General features: G+C 33.6%; 1 protein-coding gene, 2 non-coding genes and 1 pseudogene across 3 annotated transcripts in view; 2 read left to right on the top strand and 2 right to left on the bottom strand.

The window, feature by feature from the left end:
* The window catches only part of PIK3CA (phosphatidylinositol-4,5-bisphosphate 3-kinase catalytic subunit alpha), a 58427-nt gene extending 52010 nt beyond the window's left edge, over window positions 1-6417 (bottom strand). The window contains exon 1 of the mRNA XM_045539711.1: window positions 6388-6417. The gene's annotated coding sequence lies outside the window, so the exon portion shown is untranslated. The remainder of the gene's footprint in view (window positions 1-6387) is intronic.
* Window positions 5490-5596, bottom strand: LOC123631074. Its single transcript, XR_006732951.1, has one exon. It is a non-coding gene; the product is annotated as a U6 spliceosomal RNA (small nuclear RNA).
* Window positions 6418-14408: 7991 nt separating the features above from the next.
* LOC123630868 lies at window positions 14409-14534 on the top strand. The gene has a single exon (XR_006732809.1). It is a non-coding gene; the product is annotated as a small nucleolar RNA SNORA25 (small nucleolar RNA).
* Window positions 14535-21355: 6821 nt separating this feature from the next.
* Window positions 21356-21448, top strand: LOC123631212 (annotated as a pseudogene).
* The last annotated feature ends 5839 nt before the right edge of the window (window positions 21449-27287 follow it).

The following is a 27287-nucleotide window of genomic DNA, read 5'->3' as shown; positions in this document are numbered from 1 at the left end:
TTGCCTATGGTCTATGTGATTAGAATTTGATGGTCTCATAGCAATTCTGAGGGATATAAGAAAAAAGACACAGAAAAAATACTTTAAATTACCAAGTTAGAAATTTACCTTCTGATACAAATCCCTCAAAATAACGAAGTATTAAAAAACTAAAATTATGGGTCCTATTTTTATTGCATAATTCACAAAATTACAATCATTGGATTATTAGTTTTTTAAAAAATCTACTTTCACATCTTCTGGAATCAGCTAATTAAAACATGCTTGGTTCCTTTGTTACAACTGGTTTATAATACTAATGTTCTTACCCATCACTAGTTTACTCACAATAGTATCAGTAGCACTAAGATCCAAATAACAGTGCTGTATTTATGACTGCACTTTAGTTTCCACAAAAGCAAAATTCTGAGAAGAGCATGAGTCATTATCCCCAGGGTAAAAAAAATGTTTCTTTGGTCAGAATATGAAACTTATTACTGATACCAGTAATTTAGCCTAGAAATTCCTTTTCTCAATACAAGGAACAGAATGTTTCTCTTCTCTATTCACACACTCCAAAACTAACAGAACTGTCCATCTGTCTGCTTTTACTACTCTCCATATCTGGTGTGTGATGACAGAAAAACAACCTTTAATCTAGCTATTTTCAGTACTGCTCTTATTCTTCTGTCCTTTCAGGATGTCATTTTCCCAGGCCAACACACATACACAAGCTCACACTTCTATCTTTCCCTCCCTACTTGAGCATCTATTACAAAATCATTGCAGTATACATAAATAACATTCTAAAAGTGGATATTTACATAATGTTAAATGTAAAAAAGTTCTCAGGTTCACATTTTATATTTTATCTTAAAATATCTACAAAAATTATTTTTTAAAAGTTACAAAGATAAGGAAATACTCATGCCATAAATGATTTAAAGCTTTCCTCCCCAAATATCCCCAATTAAAAGTCAAAATAATCTATGATTTTTTTATGACCTCCTTTAATTGTTTCTTTTGTTGGTACCTCTTACTCTGCTTATTACTCACATGTGAGCATTCTTCATGACATCACCACTTTCTCAATCTCCACAGTTAGAACCTTTAGGGTTTTCAATTCCTCTCTTGCATGATGTCACTTCTGCCCACTAAATCACCCTCAAATTCATCACTTTTTTTTCAATCTTTATCACTCTTAGACTCTAAAGAGTTCTCATATGGAGCCTCTAGTTCAATAAGCATTCACTAAGTAACTGCTATCTATAAGACACTGGCAGTTGAAGTGAAGGGATGGGTGATGGAAAAAGAAGAGAAAAATATTCATATGTGTATACAAATGAAGGGAAAAAGGACAGTTACAGCTTTTATTAACCTTACAATCTACAAAACAGAATGCAGTTATTATATGAGAATGTGTGTGTGTGTGTGTGTGTGTGTACTTGTTTAAGGGATAGGCACATAATGAATAAAAAGGATTTGACAGGTACAGAATGAGAAGGGTATAGTAAGTTAAGTGGGCAGTATGAACTATAGCAAAAAGCCCTGAAAGTACACAGTATTCAATTTCTTCCCTCCTCATCTCATTATCCACAGCATCACTAGAACTGGCTACTTAAAACACATATCTAATTATACCATTACACAATTAAAACAATATGGTGAATCCCTAGTATCTTAGAAAACACCTCAGCCTCAAAGCTTCACCGTAACTATGCACTGTTCTTACTCTTTTTTTCCCAACATTTCAAGCTCTAATATTACTGGATCAATCTTTTCCCTTTACAGTTTTCTTTGCCTTTGTAAATAGTGTCCATGACATTTCTTTTACCTCTATTTCCATTTGTTGCCAATTCGGTCATACTCATCCTTTATATTCAGCCCAAATTCTCTAAATTCCCTTCACAGTCTCATTAAACTTGGTTTATAATTCCAGGTGAACTTGAGAATATTTTATTAAGTTCAAAAACAAAGATCAAGGCAAAACTTGTTGGTATTTTGATTGAGAATACTTTGATTTATACTAATTTAGGGAAAACTGACATTTTTACAAAGTATTTTTTTATTCAAGTATGTATTTCCACCTATTTTGCAGTGTTCCTCAGTAGTTATTTTTAATCAAAGTATAATTAACAATGAACTGTATTAAGCATTAAGTCTGATGACTTTTGACAACTTTTTACATCCATGTAACTACCACACAAAACAAGATATATAACATTTCTATTATCCTAGAATATTCTGTCATGTTCTTTTCCAATTAATTTCTCTCTCTACCCCCAGGCAATCACATTTTGGTTTCTGAAATTATACATCAGTTTTGTTGATTCTTAACTTCATATAAGTTGAATCACAGTGTACACTCTTGTGTTTGGGATTTTTTGCTTAACATAATTGTTTTTGAGATTCACCCATGTTTTTAATGTATCAGTAGTTAGCTCTTTTTAATCACTAAGTAGTATTCCAAAATATACTATAACTTGCTTATACATTCTCCAGATGAATATATGGGATGTTTCAAGCTTTGGCTATGAAAATTCTTATATCAATTTTTTTGGTGGACATATATTATACTTTCATTTCTCTTGGTAAATACTTAGAGAGTGAAATGCTGGGTTGTAAAAATGTGCAGAAAAGAGTTAATATTATGATGCTTATCCTTAAAAAGGCCTGTTTACAAGGCTGGCCCTTGGTTAGTGTCTGGAAACTTGGATCGTGGATTTTGGGAGGATTCCCACCACCCTATCTGATAAGAATGGCTCACTGTGCCTAAACTGTTTATGACAACAATATGGTTTATGGTGAATACTTGCTTTCCTTCTGGGAATCTGGAATTTAGGTTTCTGCTGAACAGAGGGTATGATCAGCCCCCAGTAAAAACTCTGGGCACTGAATCTCTAACAAGCTTCCCTGGTTGGTAACATTTCACAGATGTTGTCACAATTCCTTGTAACGGGAATTAAGAGTGTCTTATGTGACTCCAGGGAAGAGAACTCTTGGAAGCTTGTACCTGGTCTCCCCTGGATTTTGCCCCATTCACCTTTCCCTTTGCTGTAATTAAGTCATAGAGCCATGAGTATGATGACATGCTGGGTCCTGCGCAAACCATCAAACCTTGGGGGAGGGGTCTTGGGGACCTCCCAGCACATAAGGTAAATACTATGTTTAATTTTATAAGAAATAGTTCCAAAGTAGTTGTCTGTTACCAGCAATAAATGAGAGCTCCAGTTGCTCTACATCCTCATAAATATTTAGTGGACTCAGTCTTTACTTTAGCTAGTCTAGTGGGTATCTCTAATATGGGGTATCCAGTGGGTATCTTTAATATGCATTTACTGATAATTAATGGTGTACAAAACCTTTTTATGTACTTATTGACCATTTGTATATCTTCTGTGAAATGTCTGCTTGAGTCTTTTGCCCATTTTTATATTAGGTAGTTCATTTTTTAAAATGTTGATTTCAGAGGTTCTTTATATATTCTGGATACAAGTTCTTTATCACTTAGAAGTTCTGACAATTTTCCCCCCATTCTGTGCCATGTCTATTCATTTTCTTAATGCTGTCTTTTGATAAGCAAAAATTACTAATTTTGATTAAGTCCTATTTATCAAATTTTCTTTCATGATTAGTGCTTTTTGTATACTGACAAAGAAATCTTTGCCTTCTTAGTATCAGTTTTAAAAGATTTATGTATGTTCTGCTATGGGCTTAAGTTTCTTTCTAGATTAAGTGATCTTTTTGTTAATTTTGTGAGTGGGTTTTCTCTTCCATTACATTTTATTTTTTTTTTTAGAGACAGGGTTTCGCTTTGTCATCCAGGTTGGAGTACAGTGGCCTAATAATAGCTCACTGTAACCTTGAATTCCTGGACTCAAGTGATCCTCCTGCCTCAGCCTTCCCAGTAGTTGGAATTTAAGGTGCACACCACCATGCCCAGCTCATTTAAAAAAAAATTTTGTAGAGACAAGGTCTCCCTATGTTGCCCCAGGCTGACCTCAAGCAATCCTCCCACCTCTGCCTCCCAAAGTGCTGGGATTATAGACATGAACCACTCACCATGCTTGGCCCATAGTATTTTTATGATTGGTTACCGTTCATATGAAGGAAAACTATATCCTTTATATATTAATACCAAGAAGCCACACAGAAAAATATTGATACATTTCATTAAATAAAAGTCAAAGATTCTGGTTTAACAAATGTACGTAAGTCAAATTGAAAGACCACTGGCAAACTGGGAAGGCATTTGCAACACATATGACAAAGGGCTAATGTAATTTACAAATAGTTCAGACAAGTCAATAAGAATTAAATAAGGTTACAAATACACAGTTTGCAGCAAAAGAAACTTAAGTAGCCAATAAACCTAAGAAAATAATGTAAAAATGTAAATAAAAGCAGTGATACATTCCAATTTTTTACCTATGAGATTGAAAAAAACTTGTTTCATGAAACCCACTGATTGCAAAGATAGTTCTCTCATATTGTTGGTGGGAATGTCAACTTTCTGGGAGACAATCTGACAGTGTGATTCAAAATTTAAATGCACATATTTTAGACTAGGCAATCCTACTACTGGGAATTTATTATATGCGCATATTTGTAAAAATTCACCAAAAAATAGGCTAAAGAATATTCATTGCAGCAATATTCATGAAAGCAAAAACCAGAAACAAGCAAAATATTCATCAGTAGGGGAATGATCACATAAATTATAATAAAGCATTTTATGGAATACTATTAATACATAGCTATTTGTATGAGTGATATAGATGTATACATATTGATATGAAGAGAATTCCAAGATATAGTAAGTTAGCAGGGGAGGAGTTGCAGAACAGTGTGTTTATAAAAAGGGGGAAAACAGACTTTTGATTTCAAAATATCAGAGTAGAGACCTTTGTGCTACTAATCATTCCTAAATAAGGAGAATGAGAAGAAGAAAAACACCTTCTTCAATGAGGGTGGAAAACTGTAACACTAAACCGTAATATATAAAGGCATGGGAAAAAAAGAATAAAAGATGACTAAGCAGAGGTGAAGAATATTAAAGTGCCTAAAATAAGAAGCAAGCCCATTGTCATGAAACTCCAAAAGGCTCAGGACTAGGAGATTCCTGGAACTATTAGAATTCCAGGTCTCCACCTGGACTTACTATAATCAACCATTTCTGAATCCTGCAGAAATCAGAAGGCATAGTTTCTGGAAATACTAAATGCAAGAGGCTCTGGAAGTCAACAGACACAGAAGTAGACATGGGTAAAGTTGTGAGTAAAACCAGACTATGTGAAAATCTAATGAGATCCAAATCCCCTTTCTTCAGTTTAGCTCTAAAATATAAGCAGCCCCACAGAGGTGACTGTAGATTTTCTCCAGAAAAGGATCCAAAACTGACTAACCTAGAGAAGGACCGTGAAATAGGGATTTCGCCAACAGACAAGAGCTCTGACTTCAAATCCAGAGCTTTCAATCAGCATTTATTTATTTATTTATTTATTTATTTAACAAATATGGAACGCTTCACGAATTTGCGTGTCATCCTTGCGCAGGGGCCATGCTAATCTTCTCTGTGTCGTTTCAATTTTAGTATACGTGCTGCTGAAGCGAGCACTCAATCAGCATTTAGATATGAATGACAATCAAGGATCTTCATACATTTAAGGAAAGTTTCCAATATTAAAGACTGAAACCAAAACAAAACAGAAGTGCTGAGAAACAGAGAGAATGATGGGACAGAGGAAAATGTCAAAGAAACTGTAATTAAAATACTCTAAGATAGGAGAAAATATTGCATCCTTAAGAAAAAGAACCAATAACGAACAGAGAGTAAGAGCTGAAGAAATAAAATCAATAAAAGTTTGACATTAAAGTCAACGCAATTTTCCAGAAAGCAGAATAAAAAGAAAAAGATAAATAATAGAAAGGAAAGGTAAAAAATTAGAAAAGCTATCCAGGAAGTCTAATATCTGATTAGTAGGAGTTCCAGAGAAAAAAATGAAAATGGAAGAGAAGGAAGTATCAAAAAAGTAGGCAATAAAACTTCTAAGAATCAAAGAATATTAAGTCTTCAGAAAGCAAGGACCTACCAAGTACATAGCACAATAAATAAAAAAAGGTGCACACCAAGGTATAACACTATAAAATTTCAGAACACCAGAAATGAAGATAATAATCACTTCCATCCAGAGAGAGAGAAAAAAATACAGAAGTAAAAGATAAGAAACCAGAATGGCACTGGACCATTAAACAGCAAAACTGAAAGCCAGAAGATACTAGAGCAATATTTAAAGATTCTGAGTAAAAATGGTTTTCAACCTAAAATTCTACACTCACTTAAAATATCAGATAATTGTAGGTGTAGAATAGGACATATTCAGGTATGTAAAATATCAAGAAATTTACCTTCCAGTTATCTCTCTTTAAGAAGCCACTAGAAGATATGCTCCTGCAAAATAAGTGAGTAAAACATGAAGGTATGGAACATAGGGATCAAGGCTTCAACATAGGAAGCAGGTGTAGGGAATTTCCAGGATGAGAGCAAAGGGAAGTCTTAAGACAACAGCTGTGAAACAGACCTAGAGAGCAATCAAGATTACATCAGAAAGACTGAAGGCCCTAAGAAGACTACTGTAGGAAAATAACCAATTATCATAGGTGAGAGTTATTACAAAGATGGATTAAAGCCTGTGGGAAGACTAATTCAGATGCAATGGTAACTAATCAAATTTTTAAGATGAGGCGATTATTTAATTAAAAAACAACAAAGTTTTAACAGAAAAAACAACCTCATGCAGTATTTCCTTCATCACTATATGGTCACTGAAAAATGAACACACTAAATGTACATTTAACCAGTAATGAGTTAATATATCAGGATGATGAGAATATGGCAAAGGAAGGTCCAAGAGAGTTAACATTATAAGAGAAACTTAGTAGATAATGTCAAATATTGGGGAAACAAGAAAGAGCAATACAGCACATCATTATAAGGTGGTAAGTACCAGAAGAAGAAGTTAAAATACTTGAAAGTGAGTTTCCTGAAACTTGACTTGACATGGGACAAGACAAGTTGGGGGAAGGTGGTGGGAGAAAGGTATGGTAATGAACAGCTGGCTGTTTTTATTAACCCTTCCACCTTAATTTAAAACTACATATATGAGGAATATATTTAATGAAGGAAGTGAGAGATATTTATAGGGAGAACTATGAAACACTGAGAAAAGAAATTGTGGATGATGTGCACAGATGGAATCCCTACCATGCTCATGGATTGGTAGAATCAATATTGTTAAAATGTCCATTCTACCTAAAGTGATCTACAGAATTAATGCAATCCCTATCAAAATTCCACCATCATTCTTTATAGATTTAGAAAAATAATTCTACGGTTCGTCTGGAACCAGAGAAGACCTCACATAGCCAAAGCAATCTTAAGCAAAAAGAACAAATTGGGAGGCATCAGTCTGCCAGAGTTCAATCTTTACTACAAGGGTATAGTAACCAAAACAGCATGGTACTGGCACAAGAACAAAGATATAGACCTTTGGAATAGGACAGAGATCCCAGATACAAAACCATCCTCATATTGTCATCTAATCTTCAACAAAGCAGACAAAAGTATACATTGGGGAAAAGAATCTCTATTCAATAAGTGGTGCTAGGAAAACTGAATATCCACATGCAGAAGATTGAAACTGGATCCCCACCACTCACCTCTCACAAAAATCAACTCACGTGGGATTAACAGACTTAAACCTAAGGCATGAAACCTTAGGAATTCTGGAAGAAAATGTGGGGAAGACTCTTTTAGACATCGGCCTAGGTAAAGAATTTATGAAGACGACCCCCAAAGCAATCACAGCAGCAACAAAAATAAACAAATGGGACCTGATCAAATTAAAAAGCTTCTGCACAGCCAGGGAAACTGTCCTTAGTGTGAATAGACAACCTATAGAATGGGAGAAAATATTTGCTTTCTACACATCCGATAAAGGGTTGATAATAAGAATCTATACAGAACTTAAGAAAATCAACAAGAAAAAAATCAAACAACCTCATCAATAAATGGGCTAAGGACATGAACAGAAACTTTTCAAAAGAAGACAAATGGCCAGCAAACATATAAAAAAGTGCTCAACATCTCTAATCATTAGGGAAATGCAAATCAAAACTGCAATGAGATATTACCTAACTCTAGTGAGAATGGCCTCTATCAAAAAGTCCCAAAATATCAAACACTGGTGTGGATGTGGAGAGACTAGAACACTCTTACACTGCTGGTGGAAATGCCAATTAGTACAACCCCTGTGGAAAGTAATTTGGAGATATCTCAAAGAGCTAAAAATAGAAATACCATTTGATCCAGCAATGCCACTACTAGGCATCTATCCAAAGGAAAAACAGACATTCTATAATAAAGACATCTGCACTGGAATGTTTACAGCAGCACAATTTACGATTGCAAAGATGTGGAAACAACCCAAATGCCCATCAATACTGAATGGACTAATAAAATGTGGTATATGTATACCATGGAATACTACTCAACTACAAAAAACAATGATCTAGCACCTCTTATATTATCCTGGATAGAGACTGAGCTCATCCTTCAAAGTGAGGTTATCACAAGGATGGAAAAACACGCACCACATGTACTCGCCATCAAACTGGTACTAATTGATCAACACTAACTAAGGTGCTCATATGGTAGTAATACTCACTGGGTGCCAGTCAGGTGGGGTGGGGGATGGGAGCTAGAGGAGGTCGGGGAGGGTAAATCCACAGCTAATGGAAACGGAGCATACTGTATGGTGGAAGGACATGCTTGTAGCCCTGGCTTAAATGAGGCACATGCATTTCATGTAACCAAAATGTTTGTACCCCCATAATATCCTGAATTTAAAAAAAAAATAAAATTAAGTCTTGAGAAGAAAAAAAAACTACATATATGCATTTATTTGTTTCAGCTTTATTTGAGGTACAATATAAAGTGTAGTTCCATGAGTCTTGGTAAATGTATATAGTTGTGAAAATCACCACTTACCATCAAAGTTTTAAAACACTTCCATTACCCATCCCTAAAAGTTTTCCCCCTTTGCAGTCAATCCCTAATCTTACACCAGGTAAGTAACTACTAGGTAAGCAGTTATGTTTAGGTCTAGGATCCATTTTGAATAAATTTTTGGCTTTGGTGTGAAGATAACATTAAGCATCTTTTAAAAAATTCCTCCATATGGATATCCAGTTATTCTAGCATCATTTTTTGAAAAGACTATTCTTTCTCCATTGAATTACCTTGGTACCTTTCCTAAAAATCAATTGCCACATAAATAATATCTAACCTATGAGTTCTTATTAGCAAATAAGATAACATAATACACAAAGCAAAAATGTTCAATAAAAATTATGTTATATTTCATTAATATCATGGGGAAAAGATATATGGGATGTACCAACTATCCAAAAGAAATTAATTAGAAAAAATAAATTACTGTTATATTATTCTATTTCTAGACTTTCAAATCTCTTCCATTCATCTATGTCTATCCTTATGCTAATACTGTACTATTTTGATTACTGTAGCTTTATAGCAAGTAAAAAATCAGGTACTTGTAGGTCCTCAGATTTTGTAGGGTTTTTTTTTTTTTTTTTGGCTTTATGTTTTTGTACTTCTATATAAATTTTAGAACCAGCCTGTCAATTTCTATGAAAAAAATTGACAAGATTTTGATTGATTTCAACATGGATTTTGGGGAGGAGAAAAAATACCCTCGCCAGCAAAAAGTATAAAAAAAGGAAAAAAAAAAGATTTTGATTGAGACTGCATTGATTCTATAGATCAATTTCATGAGAACTGTCATCCTAACAATATTCTTCCAATTCACAAACATGGTGTACCTCTCAATTAATTTAGGTCTTCTTTAACTTCTGTCAGCAATATTTTGTAGTTTTCAGTGTATAGGTTTTGTATATCTTTTCTTAAATTTATTCATAAGTATTTAATTATGCAATGCTATTATGAATGGTTTTTCTTTTTAATTTCATTTTTGGATTGTTCATTGCTGGTATATAGAAATGTAATTAATTCTTGTTTATTATCTCTTACCCTACAGCCTTGCTAAATTCACTTGTTCTAGATTTTTTGTTTCTTATTTTTTGTAGATCCTTTAGAGCTTTCTATATACATGCCATCTGTTTAGTTTTACCTCTTTTCCATTCTGTATGTCCTTTAATTTCTTTTTCTTGCCTTACTGCACTAACTAGGACCTCCAGTATAACGTTGAATAAAAGCAGTATGAGCAAACATCATTGCCTTGTTCTTGATCTTAAGTGGAAAACCACAAAATCATTCACCATAAAGTATGTTAGTTGGTTTTTCATAGACGTATCAGGTTGAGGAAGTTGCCTTCAATTCCCAGCACGCTAACAGTTTTATTATGAATTTGTATTGAATTTTGTCAAATATTTTTTCCTGCATCTATTGCAATGATCATATGGTTTTTCAATTTTACCTTATTAGTATGGTGTATTACATTGAATTTATTTTTCAAAGTTAAACAAGCCTTATGTTGCTGGGATAAATCCCACTTCACTATATCATCCTGTTTTATATTGTTCTTTTTTATATAATATTGCTAGATTAAACATGCCAATATTTTGATAGAGATTTTGTGTCTATGTTTATGAGGAATATTGGCTTCTAGTTTTGAGATGCCTTTGTTTTAGCTTTGGTATCTGGTAATATTGGACTCATAAAATGAATTGTGATGTTCTTCCTCTTGTATTTTCTGAGAATTTGGATAGGACTTGTATTTTTTCTTTCTTCCTTCAATATTCGACAGAGGCTGGGCGCAGTGGCTCACGCCTGTAATCCTAGCACTCTGGAAGGCCGAGGCGGGAGGATCGCTCGAGGTCAGGAGTTCGAGACCAGCCTGAGCAAGAGGGAGACCCCGTCCCTACTAAAAAAATAGAAAGAAATTATATGGACAGCTAAAAATATACATAGAAAAAAAAATTAGCCGGGCATGGTGGCGCATGCCTATAGTCTCAGCTACTCAGGAGGCTGAGGCAGGAGGATCGCTTGAGCCCAGGAGTTTGAGGTTGCTGTGAGCTAGGTTGACGCTATGGCACTCTAGTCCGGGCAACAGAGTGAGACCCTGTCTCAAAAAAAAAAAAAAAAAAATATATATATATATATACACACACACACACACACATATATTTGACAGAATTACTATCTATGTCATCAGGGCCTAGATTTTCTTTGTTGGAAGGTTTTTAACTACTAATTCAATTTCTTTACATAAATCTATTTAGATTTTCTATTACTTCCGGAGTCAGTTTCAGTAATTTGTATCTTTCAAGGAATTTGTCCATTTCATTTAAGTTGTCAAACTGGTTGTTGTAAAATTGTTCATAATATTCCTTTATTATCTTTTTAGTATCTATAGTATCTTTAATAATATCCATTCTTTCATTCTTAATATTGTTAATTTACATCTTTTTCTTGATCATTCTAGCTAAAGGTTTATCAATTTTATTGAACTTTTTGAGGCACCAGCTCTTAGTTTCCTTGATTTTTGTTCTGATCTTTATTATTTCTTTTCTTCTACTTACTTTGGGTATAATTTACTTTTCATTTTCTAGCTGCTGCTGCTGCTTTTTTTGTTTTTTTTAGACAGAGTCTCACTCTGTTCCCTGGGCTAGAGTGCCGTGGCGTCAGCCTAGCTCACAGCAACCTCAAACTCCAGGGCTCAGGTGATCCTTCTGCCTCAGCCTCCCGAGTAGCTTGGACTACAGGCATGCACCACCATGCCCAGCTAATTTTTTTTTTTTTTTTTTGTATATATTTTAGTTGTTTGGCTAATTTCTTTCTATTTTTAGTAGAGACGGGGTCTTGCTCTTGCTCAGGCTGGTCTCGAACTTCTGAGCTCAAACGATCGGCCCGCCTCGGCCTCCCAGAGTGCTAGGATTACAGGCGTGAGCCACCGCGCCCGGCCTGCTGCTTTTTTTTAATTGAGACAGTGTCTTCCTATGTGGCCCAGGCTAGAGGACCATGGCATGTTCATAGCTCACCGTAACCTCAAATTCCTGGGATCAAGTGATCTTCCTGGCTCAAGTTCCCAAGTAGCTGGGATGACAGGCATGCATTACCACGCCTGGCTAATTTTTAAATTTTTTGTACAGATGGGGTTTTGCTATGTTGCCCAGACTGGTCTCGAAGTACTGGCCTTCCAAGGTGCTAGGATTATAGGCCTGAGCCACTGTACCAGGCCTTTTCTAGCTTCTTAAGGCCAGCAGCTTGGATAATTGAGTTTAGATCTTTCTTCTTTCATAACATAAGCATTTAAAGCTATACATTTCTGTCTTAGTACTGCTTTAGCTACATACCAAATATTTCTATATGTTCTGTTTTCATTTTCATTCAGTTCAAAATATTGTTTAATTTCCCCAATGAATTTTTTTAACCTATGGGTTACTTAGAAATGTGTTGTTTAATTTCCACATATTTGGGAGTTTTCCTTATTTTTTTTCCATTGTTGAGTTTTAATTCCTTTAACATACTGCTTAATTTCAATACTTTCATATTTATTAACACATTTTATTTTTGTGGGTCAGATATTGTTCGCCCTGATCAATGTTTCAAATGCACTGTAAGAAGAATGTGTATTTGACTGTTGTTGGGTAGAGTATTCTATAGGTGTCAATTAGATTGAGTTGATTGCCTTATTCGAGTCTTCTGTATCTTGTTTTTCTGTCTACTTATTCTATCAACTGTTGAGAGAAGAGTACTGAAATCTCCAACTCTAGATGCTGAATTGCCTATTTAATTGTCAGGTTTTGTTTTATGTATTTTGTGCCTCTTAAGTGTATATACGTTAAGAATTTTTATATTTTCCTGCTGTATATGTTCCTTTATAATTTTGAAATGTCCCTCTTTATGTCTAACAATACTCCTTGTCTTACAATCTATTTTGGCTGTTGTTAATATAGCTACTCCAGTATCTGACACTTGTTTACTGAGCAGGGGACTCACCCCACCTCTCAACAGTGTCATTACTTGAAGATTCATTTACTTTGATGAAAGTTAAACAAAAATTTAAAAGGGGAATATAATCATAAAATCAGAAGATATTTAAAATAAGAAAATGTTGGTTATAATTCTATGCTAATAAAATTAAAAATCTGGGTTAAAAAGTAGATATAAACAAATATATATTCCCATATCCCCTCCCATTTTTTTCCTCCAGAATTCATCATGCCCTAGAATTATTAGCATTGGCTATACTTTGGGGAGTAAGTGGGCAGTCAGGAGAGAAAGAAATGGATACAGAAAGTAAAATTTGCAAATAATAATTTGTCTCTTCCTTTCTTATGATACTTTCTCTTTCTGTTACCTAACTGTACTAGTATTATATTACCAAAACAAAAAAAGGTAAAAAAAAAAAAAAACCTATTGATTGTTCCTTGAATTATTCATGATATGAATAAGAAATGTGAGTCTTTCATTATTAAGGCTGACTGAAGCTTCTGGTTTGGGACAACTATTATTTAATATGTCAAGGAATAGTTTTCTATTCCTATATCACTAAGGTCTTGTGTGTATGTGTGTGAAAGAAGGAAAGAGTATGCCTGTTATAGATTTTTCAATATTAAAATGATGCTTATATTTCTTGAATGCCGTGTGTGTGTGTGTGTGTTCGTGTGTACATGTGTTTTTAACAAAACACCGTATCTGTTAGTGAATATTTTATTGAAGATAACTAACATTTTATGTGAGACTGGTTTGTAGTTTTCTTTTTATATGTGTGTAACATCCGTCAGCTTCTAAAACAGTGTAAGAAGTTTTATAATAGTTTTTAATATGTTGAATGTTTGAAAGAGATGTAATGAGAAGAAGCTAAGTTTAATAAATATTGAAGCCTCAGTTAAAAAAATGGAATATGGGCCCATTCAGATCCAGGGAACAAAACTGAGTTCAGAAATAAATCTAAGTAGATGCTGTAGTTCTATACAGGGAAAAACTCCAGAAACTCTAATTGGGGTAATAAGAGAGATCATTTAATAGATGGTCTTGGTAGAACTGACTAGCCACATGGAAGAAAAAAATGTTGAATTTTTTACTGCTTTAAGATAAAATGAAGAAAACTTTTAAAATGCTCCTAACACATAATATTGAAGAAATGGAAAAACGGTACCATGTTCTTGGATAGGAATACATCAATTCATAAAGACATTCTCCCTCAGATAATCCATACATTTGATGAAATCCCAATAAAATACCAATAGGATTTGTGTGTATGTTTGTGCAGACTGCTGACTCTAATGTTAAAAAATTGCAGGAAATCAGAAAAATTAGGAAAGAGGAGAAAGCAGGGGGAAAGAAGGGTCTAGCCCTACCAGATATTAAAACATATTATAATAGTTCACTTCAAAGAGGGCTCACAGGGCTGTGAAACCAAAAGCTCTTAATATTATGACCAAAGACTGAAGTTCTCTATAGGATGCCATAACACTCAATAGTGTTATTTACCTAAGGAGATATAAGACTTAGCCACTCATAATTATAACATAATAATCCATGACTGTTGACATGGGAGAGTAAATAAATATCTCAAAGAATAAATGTCTCTCTTCTTTAGAAAAAAATTACAAAACTATAACACTTACAATGGTAAGACATAGCTCATGAAGAGTCAGATCAATACAATAAAAAATTCAAAAACAGACACAGAATATATTATATGATAAAGGTATCATTTCAAATCAATAGGGAAAAGACCATTTGGGACTGGAAAAAAAAATAAGGGTGGGTTTTTAATTTATACCTTATATTAAGATAAATCCTACTTAGAATAACAAACACAATGTAAAAATAAAATAATAAAAGTACTATAAGAAAACATGAAATAATTCTTTTTCATATGTATGAGGAAGTTTTTCATAAGTGAAATTTTAAAAAAAGATTGATAAATGCAACTACATAACAAACAAAAATTCCTGTATGTCGAGGGAAAATCCCATAGGCAAAGGCAAAAGATAAACCAGTAAAAACTATGTTGTTCACATAACCGAAAAAGGGAGAAATATCTACTATATAAAAAGAAACTTAACAAAAAATGGGCAAAAGATATCAAGAGCTCATAGAGAAAGTAAGGCAAATGGCCAATAGAAGTGCTTATCTTTGCCCATAATAAAAATGAAATTTAATGATATAACATTTCACCTATTAGGTTTGCAAAATTAAAAATAACTGCTAGAACGCAGAGCCAAAATATACACATAATGAAAACAAGGAGGAAAAAGGCATATAACAAATCAGAGAGGTCCAACAACCAATACTTCGTTATTCCAGAAGTTCTGAAATAAGAGAAAAATGGAAGTAAAAAACTAAAAAAAAAAATAAAAGAAAATCATTTGTGAGCTGGAAAGACTTACATGTTCAGATTAAAAGGGACCACTGAGAAGAATAAATGTAATGAAAAAAAACTATACTAAACAATAAACGGTAAGAGCCTAAAAGCTTTCAGAGGGAAGAAAACAGATAATTTGCAAAGGAACAATTACCTGACAACGCTGTTCTCAATAATAATAACAGAAGTAAAAAACGGTGCAGCAATTAAAGCCTGTTGGAAAATTTTTGACCAGGAATTCTATAGCCAATACACTATGTGTAAAGAAAAAATAAAGGTATTTCCAGACAATTAGGTTCTCAAAGTTTTAATTCCCGTGAACCAATTCTAAGATATTTAATTGAGTAATTACTTCACCCAATCAAAGGGACAGGTCAAAAAGGAGGAAAAATTGTGGAACTGACCTAGTGGCCAAATAACATAAGTAAATAATTAAGAAAAAGCAATCCTGGGACAAAGTTTTACATTAATCATAGAAAGTAATAAGCCCAAACTAGAAGATGAACTGTGTGGCCAAAGTAAAAAGTGTTTAGGGAAAAGAATATGACAGGTGCTAAGCAACAGATAAAAGAATTGAGTACTCAGGCAACATGTTGAAGAATGTGTATTATCTATTTTTTCAATAGGAAAAAAGGAAGGTAATTGGAAACTTTAGGGAAAAACAAAAAATGTATAATAAAATCATATTTAAAATGAAGCAAAACAACACAATTGAGTATGTGGAGTATATGAAAAGAAAAACCATGTGACATGAATGCTAATAGGAATACTCATTGTGTAGTTCACAGTGTTGAACATAGATTCGGAAAGAAATCTAACCTCAGCACTCTACTTGACTGTAAAGTTAAACATTTTTACACAGTCATATTACTATAATACTATTAGTCTGAAGTATTAAAATCTACCTATAGTCAAAATATAACAGGATTTAAGTTTGGTTATAGAAGAGAACATAAATGTTATCATTACTTGTCAACATAAAAAGTAACTGTATATAATGTTTTGTGGAAGGGTAGGAAAAGACTTAAAAGGAAGAATGGGTAATACTATAATATTATCATGGTCTAACATAGTGAGGAATCAGAAATATTACCGAAAGTTGATATGACAGAAAATGGTGACTTAAGTATCTTAAAACTGGAACAATAATATTAAAAGCTACAGAAAGGGAGAATGGAAGGACAGTGAAATGCTGATTAAACATGGTAACAAAATTAAGAAACAGTAGCAGAAATTTTAAAATGCAATTAGAAGCTAGGCACATGCTGAGGTGGGAGGATCACTTGAGCCCAGAAGTTTGAGAGCAGCCTGGGCACCATGTGAGACCCCCACCTGAAAAAGAAAAAAAAAAGAATTAGAATGCTCAAATTTGCTTTAATAATCTTCAAGTCCAATAGCTATGAACAGAGGCAATTCTTCCACTTCTCAAATATTACACTTGAATTTCAACTTAATATTGGGGAGAGTTATTACAGGTATTTGCTTTTTATGAAAATCTTTTGAGCCATTGAGAAACTCCATTTGGAAATCTTATAAAATGTAACAGTTTTTCAAGTGTTTAGTGTATTTCAAAGTGTGGTACCCTAATTTTCATTTTCTTAGTTTCAGTTTCAGAAATATTGGCAGAAAAAGTAAAAAGCTGACAGCTGGGTATAAGGATATTACAAGATGACTCTAATTATCTAAAATGTTTCTTTTAAAAGAACAGTTGCTACTAAATATTTCATTGCTAACGTTTGGTTTAAACCATGGCTACACTTATGCTATGGCATACTGGATCTGAATTTTGCAGCTGGTCGTTGATTTCTATCAACACCTTAAGACTGAAGTCTACAGCAAGGCTAAACACACTAACTTTGGAAACTGAGCTTTCAAAACTACAATAGAAACACACTTGAATACTCAGACATCTTTTTTGCCTTAATTGTTGCAAAACAAAATGTTTCCTACATAAATATCAGCTCAATTAAACAAATATTTGTGGACATCCCATTAGGTACTATGTTTTCTGCAAGGGATACAAATAAGCCTCACAAAGCAGAATATAGGGAGTTAGATGTGAAAGTGGGACAAACAGCATGAATACCCAGCAATTCATTCTTGCCCTGGAGGAATAGGCATTATTTTATATTGTGAATATGATAAAAATTTATTAAAACACCTTCTCCCCACATATGAAAAGGTCAACTAATATTGGAGCTGAAAAAAAAAATGCTTAGAAAAGGGAGGGGGTAATTTTACAGTGATAGTCTACCTTTCCTGTAAAGACCAAAACCAGAAAAGCAGCCAGATATTCTGAACGTGAGTTCCATGTCTATACTTACAAGCTGGGTAACTGTTAGCAAGTATTTATTTCTCAAGACTTCATTTTCCTCACTGAAAAACAGGACTAATCACTCCTTTCCTGTCTTCTTTATTGGATTATCAATCATTTGATAAACATTTACTATGCAATTATTATGTGCTAGCGTTATGCTAGAGGTATAAGATAAATAAAATGGCATCCCTGACCTCAGGAGGCTCATAGTCTAGTGAGGAAGGTATGTAAATAAGTATAATTTAGTGTGTGTGTGTTACAAAATACAGGCTATGGAAATACATAGGAGGGAAAGATCGACTCTGCCTAGAAGAGTGAGTCCAGGAATACTTTACACAGATTATGCATAAACTGAAGATAGCATGCCAGGTCAACAAGTTACTGAGTAGGAGCAGCCATAGCAAAAGGGCCTCTAAACTGCAGGAATAGCATAAGCACAAGCACAGGAGTCCACAAAGGCCTAGGTAAGTGTAAGACAGTTCAGAATGGCTAGGTTGTAAGGTGTTCCATGAGGGAAAGTATAGAAAATGAGTACAGAAAAGTGGGTTGATGTCAACTTGTGAGGAAAATTATAGTAAATTAATGAGATTGCACTTTATCCCCAAGTCAGTGTTCCTCAACATCTTGTCCTAGGATCACATGCATAAGGATCATGAGAGGGAAGCTTATTATAATAAAATTCAGGTTCCCAGGATTGTGGAGCCACTGAATCAGAATTTCTAGGGTCTGGGTAATCTGCATTTTAACAAGTTCCCTACATGACTTTTTTTTGTAAAGATGGGGTCTTGTTATATTGCCTAGGCTGGCTTCAAGCAATCCTTCCACTTTAGCTTCTCAAAGTGCTGGGATTATAGACACGAGTCACTGAGCCCAGGCCTCCCAGGGGATTCTTATGCACCCCAAGTTTGAGAAGCTCCAATACAGGTCATAGGAATTACTAAGCTTTAAGCAGATCAATTTTGTATTTTAGGGTGATCATTTTTTTTTAAGGTGATCATTTTAACAGCAATGAGGAAGCACTGTCAATCTCTCTCCTTCTCTCTTCCATGCAACCTATTTATTATAGCACATACATAAAAGTCTTTTAGTTATCTACATGTCTGATCATTTTGGCAGTAGTAAAAGCAGAAAGTAAAAGAGGAGGAGAGTGGAAAAGTAGCACGACAGGTTGGGATACTTCAGTAATACAGGAAAGGACTAAACTAAGGCAGTGATTATGAGAAAAGATGGGAATAAAATTAAGGGACATTTCTAAAAAAGAATACTCAAGATTTGGTGATCAGTTGGATTTGGCAGGTCAGAAAGGGCAGAGTCAAGGTTAGCAGAAATATCTAACTTAGGCAATTAATGATGTTATTAAATTAGAACAGAAAAGGATCACATAAAATAGAGATGTGGAAACATTCTAAAACAAAATCTAAGTGTTTAAGGTATTAGTAATCAGTTTTCTTTCTAGAGTGCTTCCCACACTTCTCCTTTTCTTAACTTAGATGGGGATTGTATTCATGTTTCTTTCAATGTAAAAGTAACCCATTTTTTAAATAGAAATTCATTCACTTAAGCACTCACTATCTAGTACGGGCCTGGGACTGTGCTCTGTAAGTACAATGGTGCATAGATGAAGGAGGAAAACAAAACAGAAAAATGCACCTAAGACAACCGTTAGTAGCCACTTTGATGTAGTCTCTTACAGCTTTTATTTCTATGCATATTTTTTGGTTTGTTTGTTTTCTGTAGCAGTACTCATACAGTATACATAATTTTGTATCTTGCTTTTTTCACTACAAAAACATTTTCTCAAATTATTGTAAATTCTTCATAAACACATTTTCTTTTGACTACCTATTTCCATGAGAGATGTAACAGTTTGCTGAATACTTAAACTGTTGTAAATTATACATAATGCTGCAAACAGAATTATAGGGTCAAAAGTTAAGTTAATTTTAAAGGCATAAAAACTGCCCACTTCCTTTCCAAAAGGGTTGATTCAATTTAGACTGCCAATAGAAGTAAATGAATAAGCACATTTCATGGCACCTTAACCAGCAAGAACACCATTAAAAAATACTTTTGCTAACTCAAAAAGTAAAATTATCACTGCATCTTAAAATTTCACTTCTTCAATTACCTTTCAGGGAAATACATGTCCCATATGTTTTTACCTATATTTCCTCTTCAGTAAATGAGCCCAACTTACCAAGTTCTTTGCTCACTCATCTACACTGGTCTTTGTGCTTTTTAAAAGTATTTGTACTGAAAATTTAAAGACAAACATTTGTCTGTTGAACTTTTGCAGAATTCTAATCCTGGTTTGCACATCTCTTAATCTGTTCATTTGTAAGGGCATGGGGAAGAGGAGATGGGAGAAGGAGATAGAATAAATGTCAATGTTTTATTTAAGAGTCAAATGTAATGAACTTTTTTCCCCTTATGAGTACTTCTAATTCTTCAGAGTTTGGAAGGTATTTCCCCATTCAGATAAATATCTTTTAAAAATGAGACTAGCATAAGGATACTCTTTTTCATTTAACTCTTCAATTTACCTGGATTTTAAAAGTTGAGATAAAAATTCAAAAGACTGGTTTCCTGAGTATTTAACACGCTCAAAAACATTTATTAAGCCTCCCTTTTTTTCCCAATTTCTGATAGCTCCTTTATCATATTTAGTGTGTCTGTTTCTGGTATTTCTATTCCCTTTTACCAACTTACTATCAATGCTTATGCCAGTATCCAACTCTTTTATTTACTCTTCATAGTATGTTTTGATATCTGATATCTATAAGGTTAGCTCTCCATCATTGTTCTTGGGTTTTCACTTAAAAGTTATTTCACTTTTACCTATTTATAGTCTCTCAGACAAAATTAAGAATTATCTTGTTAATTTCTCAAACACATTTCTTAAAAAGAGAATTATGCTAAACCTGCAAATTAATGAGAAAAGCTGATATTTGTAATAGTTGGATTTCCCATTCAGGAACATGATAATAATGTGATCATCCTCTCCCCTATATATCCCCATAGAGTTTTTTAGATTTCTTCATATGGGTTCATATATAATTTCATATTTCCTATTACTGTTATAAATGATTTTTCTATTATATTTTCTAAATAATTACTGCTATCATAAAAAAGAACTTTTGATTTTTAAATATCTGTCCTTCATCTAGTTACTCTATATTCTTATTCATTCTAATAATTTCTCATTTGACTCTTGGTTTTCCTAGTTCAATTATATTACACCCAGGGTGAGAATTTTGCAGCTTCTTTTTCAGTATTCCTCTTCTAATTCATGTCTTATTGTATTGCTGCAAACAAACTTTAAGAATTCAGAATTCAAATAAAACAGCAACTCTAAATAATATGGGAGCAAATATAATTCAATAGTATGTTAAGTGTATTTTATGATTTACAACCAGGAATTATCCTAAAAATGCAAAGATGGCTTAATATGGCCACAACAAACTGTTAGCTGTACATGTGTATTCTCTTTGACACACACAAATCCACACCCTTTTAAATACTACATGTATTTTATATACTGCTTATATAACTTTGTCATATATCTTAGATTGCTGTACATACATTATATCCCTGAACAAAACATATTTCTATACAAAGTGATATACAAAAACCACATACAGTGCTCCCTTTGGCAGCACATATACTAAAATTGGAATGATACAGAAAAGATTAGCATGGCCCAAAAATTATAAAAGAAAGATTAAAAATTTTTTAAAAAGTGTATACTACTCTATTGGTGATTTAATAGATTTTTCAGGGAACATATGGATTCTGAACAATTAGAGACTATGTTTGTATTGTTCACCATTATATATCCAGAGTCTACCACACTGCCAAACATGGAGTTTATTGAATAAATGGGAAATAATGATTAAGCATTCAGCTACTTACTTTTTAAAATATAAATATACATACAGTGATATTTTCTTAGCCCAAATTTTGAAGGCATTTTTGAAAAATCTATATCATTTCCCAAATTACTCTACTCTTGAGTCATATTAGAATAATAGAAATAGAATATCAGAAATTACAACTATCTCATAATATCTGGTCCTGTGACCACTGAACTTCCCATTATTTATGTTTCTCATATCTGTTGTTTTATATGTCTATGAATTTGCTAAAGGAAACTCAACCATACTAGGCAGAATTTATTTTACAAAAATACTGAAGTTTCTGATAACCCCTTTGCCTACAAAAATGTAAAGACTAGAAGACAGAAATGTAAATAAGGTGATAAATCTATGTGTTACTCTCACTTCCTTATGTAATATTCATTCTCTTCGTACAAACAACCAATTTATGTCCTATCTGATCTGTGTGGGGAAGCACTTCCCTTAGAGCTGCCTTGTAAAGAGAAAAATGTACCCTGAGCCTCATGTGCCATTCTTGGTACCTGGCCAAAAGACATGACTACTGGGCAAAGAAGACATGATCTCTCTTACACTGGGGGAGAAAGGAAGGTTTGATGGAGTGAAATGGTACATTTGCTTATAATTCTAAATTGGAACTAGAATACTAACCTGCCTGCTAACTATATGACATTGAACAAACTACTTATGGTATGAGTCTGAAAAGTTTTTAACTGAATGGCTAGTGACTCGAAGAGATGTTTCCAGGGTGCTATGTTCCAGAAATGAGCTTGTGCAAACAAATATAGTCTGCAGTTGTACAGAGTCAACATTTTCCTTGAAAAATTTAAGCCACTTATAAAGTATAATGTACACAGTTTTTGTATACCACATTGTACAGAAATATGTTTTGTACAAAGATTTGTATATACAGTGATAAAATCATATCGGTGATATATAAAATACATGTAGAATTTAAAATGTTGTGGGCTTATACATGTGGGCATATGCATGTGTATATCCAGGAGAATACATATGCACAAATGATAGCTTGTTGTGGCCGTATCTACAGGCCACCTTGGAGACCAACACAATTGCTCAGCAAGTCTAAACATCAGTTTCTCTTCCAACACTCAAACAAATTGCTGTTTCTTTGAGTACTAGAGGCTGGGTATCAGGGGCCATGCTGTATGAAGATTATGTATGTCTGAATAACAGAATCACACCACTCAACACAGGGAAATGTTCATACCTAGGTACTGAGACCAACTGAAGGTACAGCAAATTCACAACTTTAATCTCATGCCTACTCTAAAGCAAAAGCTTAGTAGTGGGATGTAATTATAATATTTAAATTACAGTTATGTGCTGCATAATAAAATTTCAGTCAATGACAGACTGCATACACGATGGTAGTCCCATAAGATTATAATGGAGCTGAAAAACTCCTATTGCCTGATATACTGTTATAATATTGCAGCGCAATAACTTTATTCTTTTAAAAATCTAGTGTAGCCTAAGGGTATAGTGTTTATAAAGTCTACAGTAGTGTACAGTAATATCCTAGACCTTCACATTCACTCACCACTCACTGACTCACCCAAAACAATTTCTAGTCCTGCAAGCTCCATTAATGGTAAGTACCCTATACAGGTATATCATTCTTTATCTTTTACACTGTATTTTTACTGTAACTTTTCTATGTTTAGATAGACAAATATTTACCATTGTGTTACAACTGCCTACAGTATTCAGTACAACAGCGTGCTGTACAGGTTTGTAGCCTAGCAGCAACAGGCCATACCAACAGTCTAGGTATATAGTAGCCTATACCATTTCAGTTTGTGTAAATACACTTTATGATGTTTGCATAATGACGAAATTGCCTAATGATGCATTTCTTAGAACATATTCCCATCATTAAGTGATGTATTATTTTTGTCATGTTTTTATGTTTGGCTGAGTATATAGAATTGATTTCATGTAAATTAAATGTGATGAGATTCCACTGTACTGATGAGATGTGGGACTTCAGTTTCCTAATCCTTAAAATGGAGTGCCTACATGTGTATCCAAGTGTTATCGTAAGGATTAACAGAGATAATAAAAAGTCTGTAATATTGCCTTTCCTCAGATTCATGATATTAAAGTTTGGGTTTCAGGGAACTCAAAATACACATACTCATACATACATCTAGAAAATCAGGAAAGCTTTCTTACACAGCTTTTCAGCTATAATTCTTTGTGATGCTATTTAAAAATAAGTAATTAATTCTTAGTTTTAGTGCCTAGGCTAGTAATAAACTCACTGTATGGAAAAAAACTCTTGGTCAGTACTAGGGCAATCCAACGTCATGTTATTTTTTTCATTGTGTGTACCACTTCCCAAAAGGCCGACTATATTCTATACAGTTTTACATGCATAAAAAAATGTTTGGAACTATGTTTAATAAAAACCATTCTTTAAACGCAAGTAACAATGGAAAACTTTGAACAATTATACCCCAAATCACAGATACCTCCTGAAGCAATTTCCACATAAGTTATATGTAGTTTTTTAAAAATGTGTGGACATTATTATTATTATCCTGGTTTATGACAAATACAGACTATGGGATCACCAACTTAAGAAGTATAAGTTATCTTATGTGACCATCAAGAACAGTCTAGCCAAAACTGCTATAAAGCAAGAGGTAAGAAAGCACATGTTTACCATAAATGTAAATATGAGCTAATAGTCTCATTTATATAAGGTACTGAAATCAGGTAGATAGATGATACCATAGAAACTTGTATCAGTCGCACCAGGTAGCTATCTTGGTAATTAAAGGCAAAGACTCAGATTCAACTTACGGAAATAATCAAAACACATGATTGCTTTTCTTATTTTCACAAAAATGATCTGTGAGGTTTACACAGTGTCCAGTCAGTATACACTAGGTAACAAACAGAATGATATACAAAAGAGTTAAATATTATATTCAATAAAGACTGCATAGCAAGTAGAATGGGCAAGTGAGATACAAGCAGCTTTAAAACAGGACATGAGAATTCTTTAAAAGCCATGTAACATAGGGACTATGTGACAATATGACACAACTATTGTCTTTAGTGTATGAAGAAAGACAGGGGAAGGAAATACCAAGCAGTGCAAAACAAATACTGCCTCAATGGCAGAATGCTATTAAAATATCGGTTGAGGATTCAGAGATTCCAGGAATGGACAGGAAAAAATCAATCCAAAGGAAGCTCAAACTAGATGTGAAAATGTACATCCATTTACTTAATACCTTCTGTCCATTAATTCCTGATTCCTACTAAGCTAAATCTCCATATGCTAACTTCTCTAAAGATTAGGTATGAAACTGAATTCAGATTCCTAGAACTAGAATGAAACTGTAAAGGTTTTAATATAACAAAAAGCAAACAATAATGTAAAGAATTTAAAACTACTCTAAGCTTGTTAGAAGGCAATCTTATTGTTCACTATCCAGAAACTGGATCCATTAGTAAATTCTCAGAGTGGACAGAATTCAATTCACTACATAATATTAAAGTCCCCAAATAAATTGATGAATACACAGTTCTTACTCTCAAGGAGTTCAGGGACATTTACTGAATGCTTACTACGTGCTAGGCACTATTCTAAATGCTTTCATGTATTATTCAGTTAATCCTCATTACAATATTATAATGTAGGTATTTATTATCCTTTGTTTACAAATGAGGAAATAAGTATTACCCAGAGAATATTTAACAGGTTAAATAACTTACCCAAAGTTACAAAACTAGTAATCTTGATAATCTGGCTCTACAGAACATGCTCTTAACCATTATGACATATATTAAGGAAAAGAAAAAGAAATTTTAAAAAGCCTAAATACACTGACCATATTTTATAGATTTTCTAAGACTGTCCTGACTTCAAATATTCTGTCCTGTTGTCAGGTTACTTGCCCAAATTTTGGCTGGGAAAAAACTATTTGCAGGAGGAGTACACTAACTTATATGTCTAATATTTATACAAAAAGGAAGAAAAAAGGGAAGTAAGGAAGGAGAGAAAGAGAGAGAGGAGGAGGGAAAAGACCATAGCATGACACATTTAGCTGTGCTTCAGTAGCTGCACACAGGTAGAGTTAATTCAAAATGATTTTGAGGAAATGATGGTCCCACAATATCACTAAGAAATCTGAAAGCTGGTTATTTCTAGTGAAGAAAAAACAACCAACTAGTCTCCACACTATAAGATTACTAATATTCTAAATTTCTTTGAGTTTTGCTACCATTGTTATCATGAAGTATAGAAATTGCTTTGAAAAAGTCATGTTCAACTTTTAAAATTGGTATATAGTTGAAAAAAAGAATACAAATATCACTTTCATAAATACTTTAAGATGCTGCCTATCATGGTCTCAAATGCAAACAATAACAGCCATTAGATTTATGGAAATCTTTATAAGGCAAATAATTTTAAAATAATGTTACTATGTGTTAATACTTATAAGTATAAAAGTGAGAGTCAAAATATAATTCTTTCCTATCCCTGCTGTCATGTATCATTTCATTTCAGATTGGAGTTTATAACTAGTGCCTAATTTTAATATTTTTCCCACAATTTTTCCCATTAATGCTGCTTTACATTTGGTGATATGCTCCATAAATCTGTATTTTCAGAAATGGCTGATTTAGCAAAAAATTCCAAGGTTTTTGAACTTGCCAAGAAGTCAACCTCCTAAGGAAAAAAACACAATTCAGTCACTTTTAGGCTACAAGTAGTCAGTGGCTTTGAAATACAATAGCACTTTCAGGTCTAGACTTGCAATAAGTCTATCACGAAAAGTACTTTGTAAAGCAAGGTCTCTCAAAGAAAAATAAGCCACAGAAATCTGCTTAGCTTGTTGAAAAATGAGTACATACTCAAAATAACTCTAAATAATATTTCATTACCCGAGCAGTTTGCTGATTTAAAAAACTATCCAAAAGTTGAAGGTAAATAATTTGAACATTAATAGAACAAATCAATAGCATAAATATCATTGCTTCCCAATCAAGGACAATGATTTTTGTCATCTTTCCACACATTTGTCTGCACAACTGAGGACAGACCAAGAAAAAAGAGGCTTACTATGCCTCCGGAATTATGTTTCTAAGATTAGAACACATTTTCTGAAAACCATCTAGTGGGATGGGTTACCAAGGGAAATTATGGAACATACTTTCCTAGAAGTCTTTAACAAGGAAGGATGATGGACAGTGGCTATTAAGGGTTCTGTGACAAGTCTGCTGGCCTTCATAACCCTAGCAACTGGAATGTAGAAGATGACCTACTCTTAACGCCTGTCATTTAATTACTCTAAGTGCCAGTAACTGAAATGACCACGCCTGCAGTAAGTTTGATTCTCCAAAATTACTAATAGTTTCAGACAGAAAAAAAAGAAAATCCTTCCACTCCATTCTTTTCCAGTGGCAGCTTTTCTCTGCCACAGAATTTCACATGAAGGCTTTCAAATATGTGCAAATTTATTATAAACAGGCAGACAAAAAGATCTGATAAGCTTCTGAAAATACAACAAACTGAGATAGACTATCCTCCCTCTAGGGAGTGGTTTACTTACTCTTCCCTGAAATAAAAAATAGATTTTAAAAACACCAGGAATCTCATAACATTTGGGAATTGTAAAGAAACTTAGAAATTTTGCA

The sequence above is a fragment of the Lemur catta genome, chromosome 1 (genome assembly GCF_020740605.2).
Source record: "Lemur catta isolate mLemCat1 chromosome 1, mLemCat1.pri, whole genome shotgun sequence".
Lineage (NCBI taxonomy): Eukaryota > Metazoa > Chordata > Mammalia > Primates > Lemuridae > Lemur > Lemur catta.
Note: the sequence above shows the minus strand (reverse complement) of the source record. Positions and strands in the feature narration are given on the sequence as shown.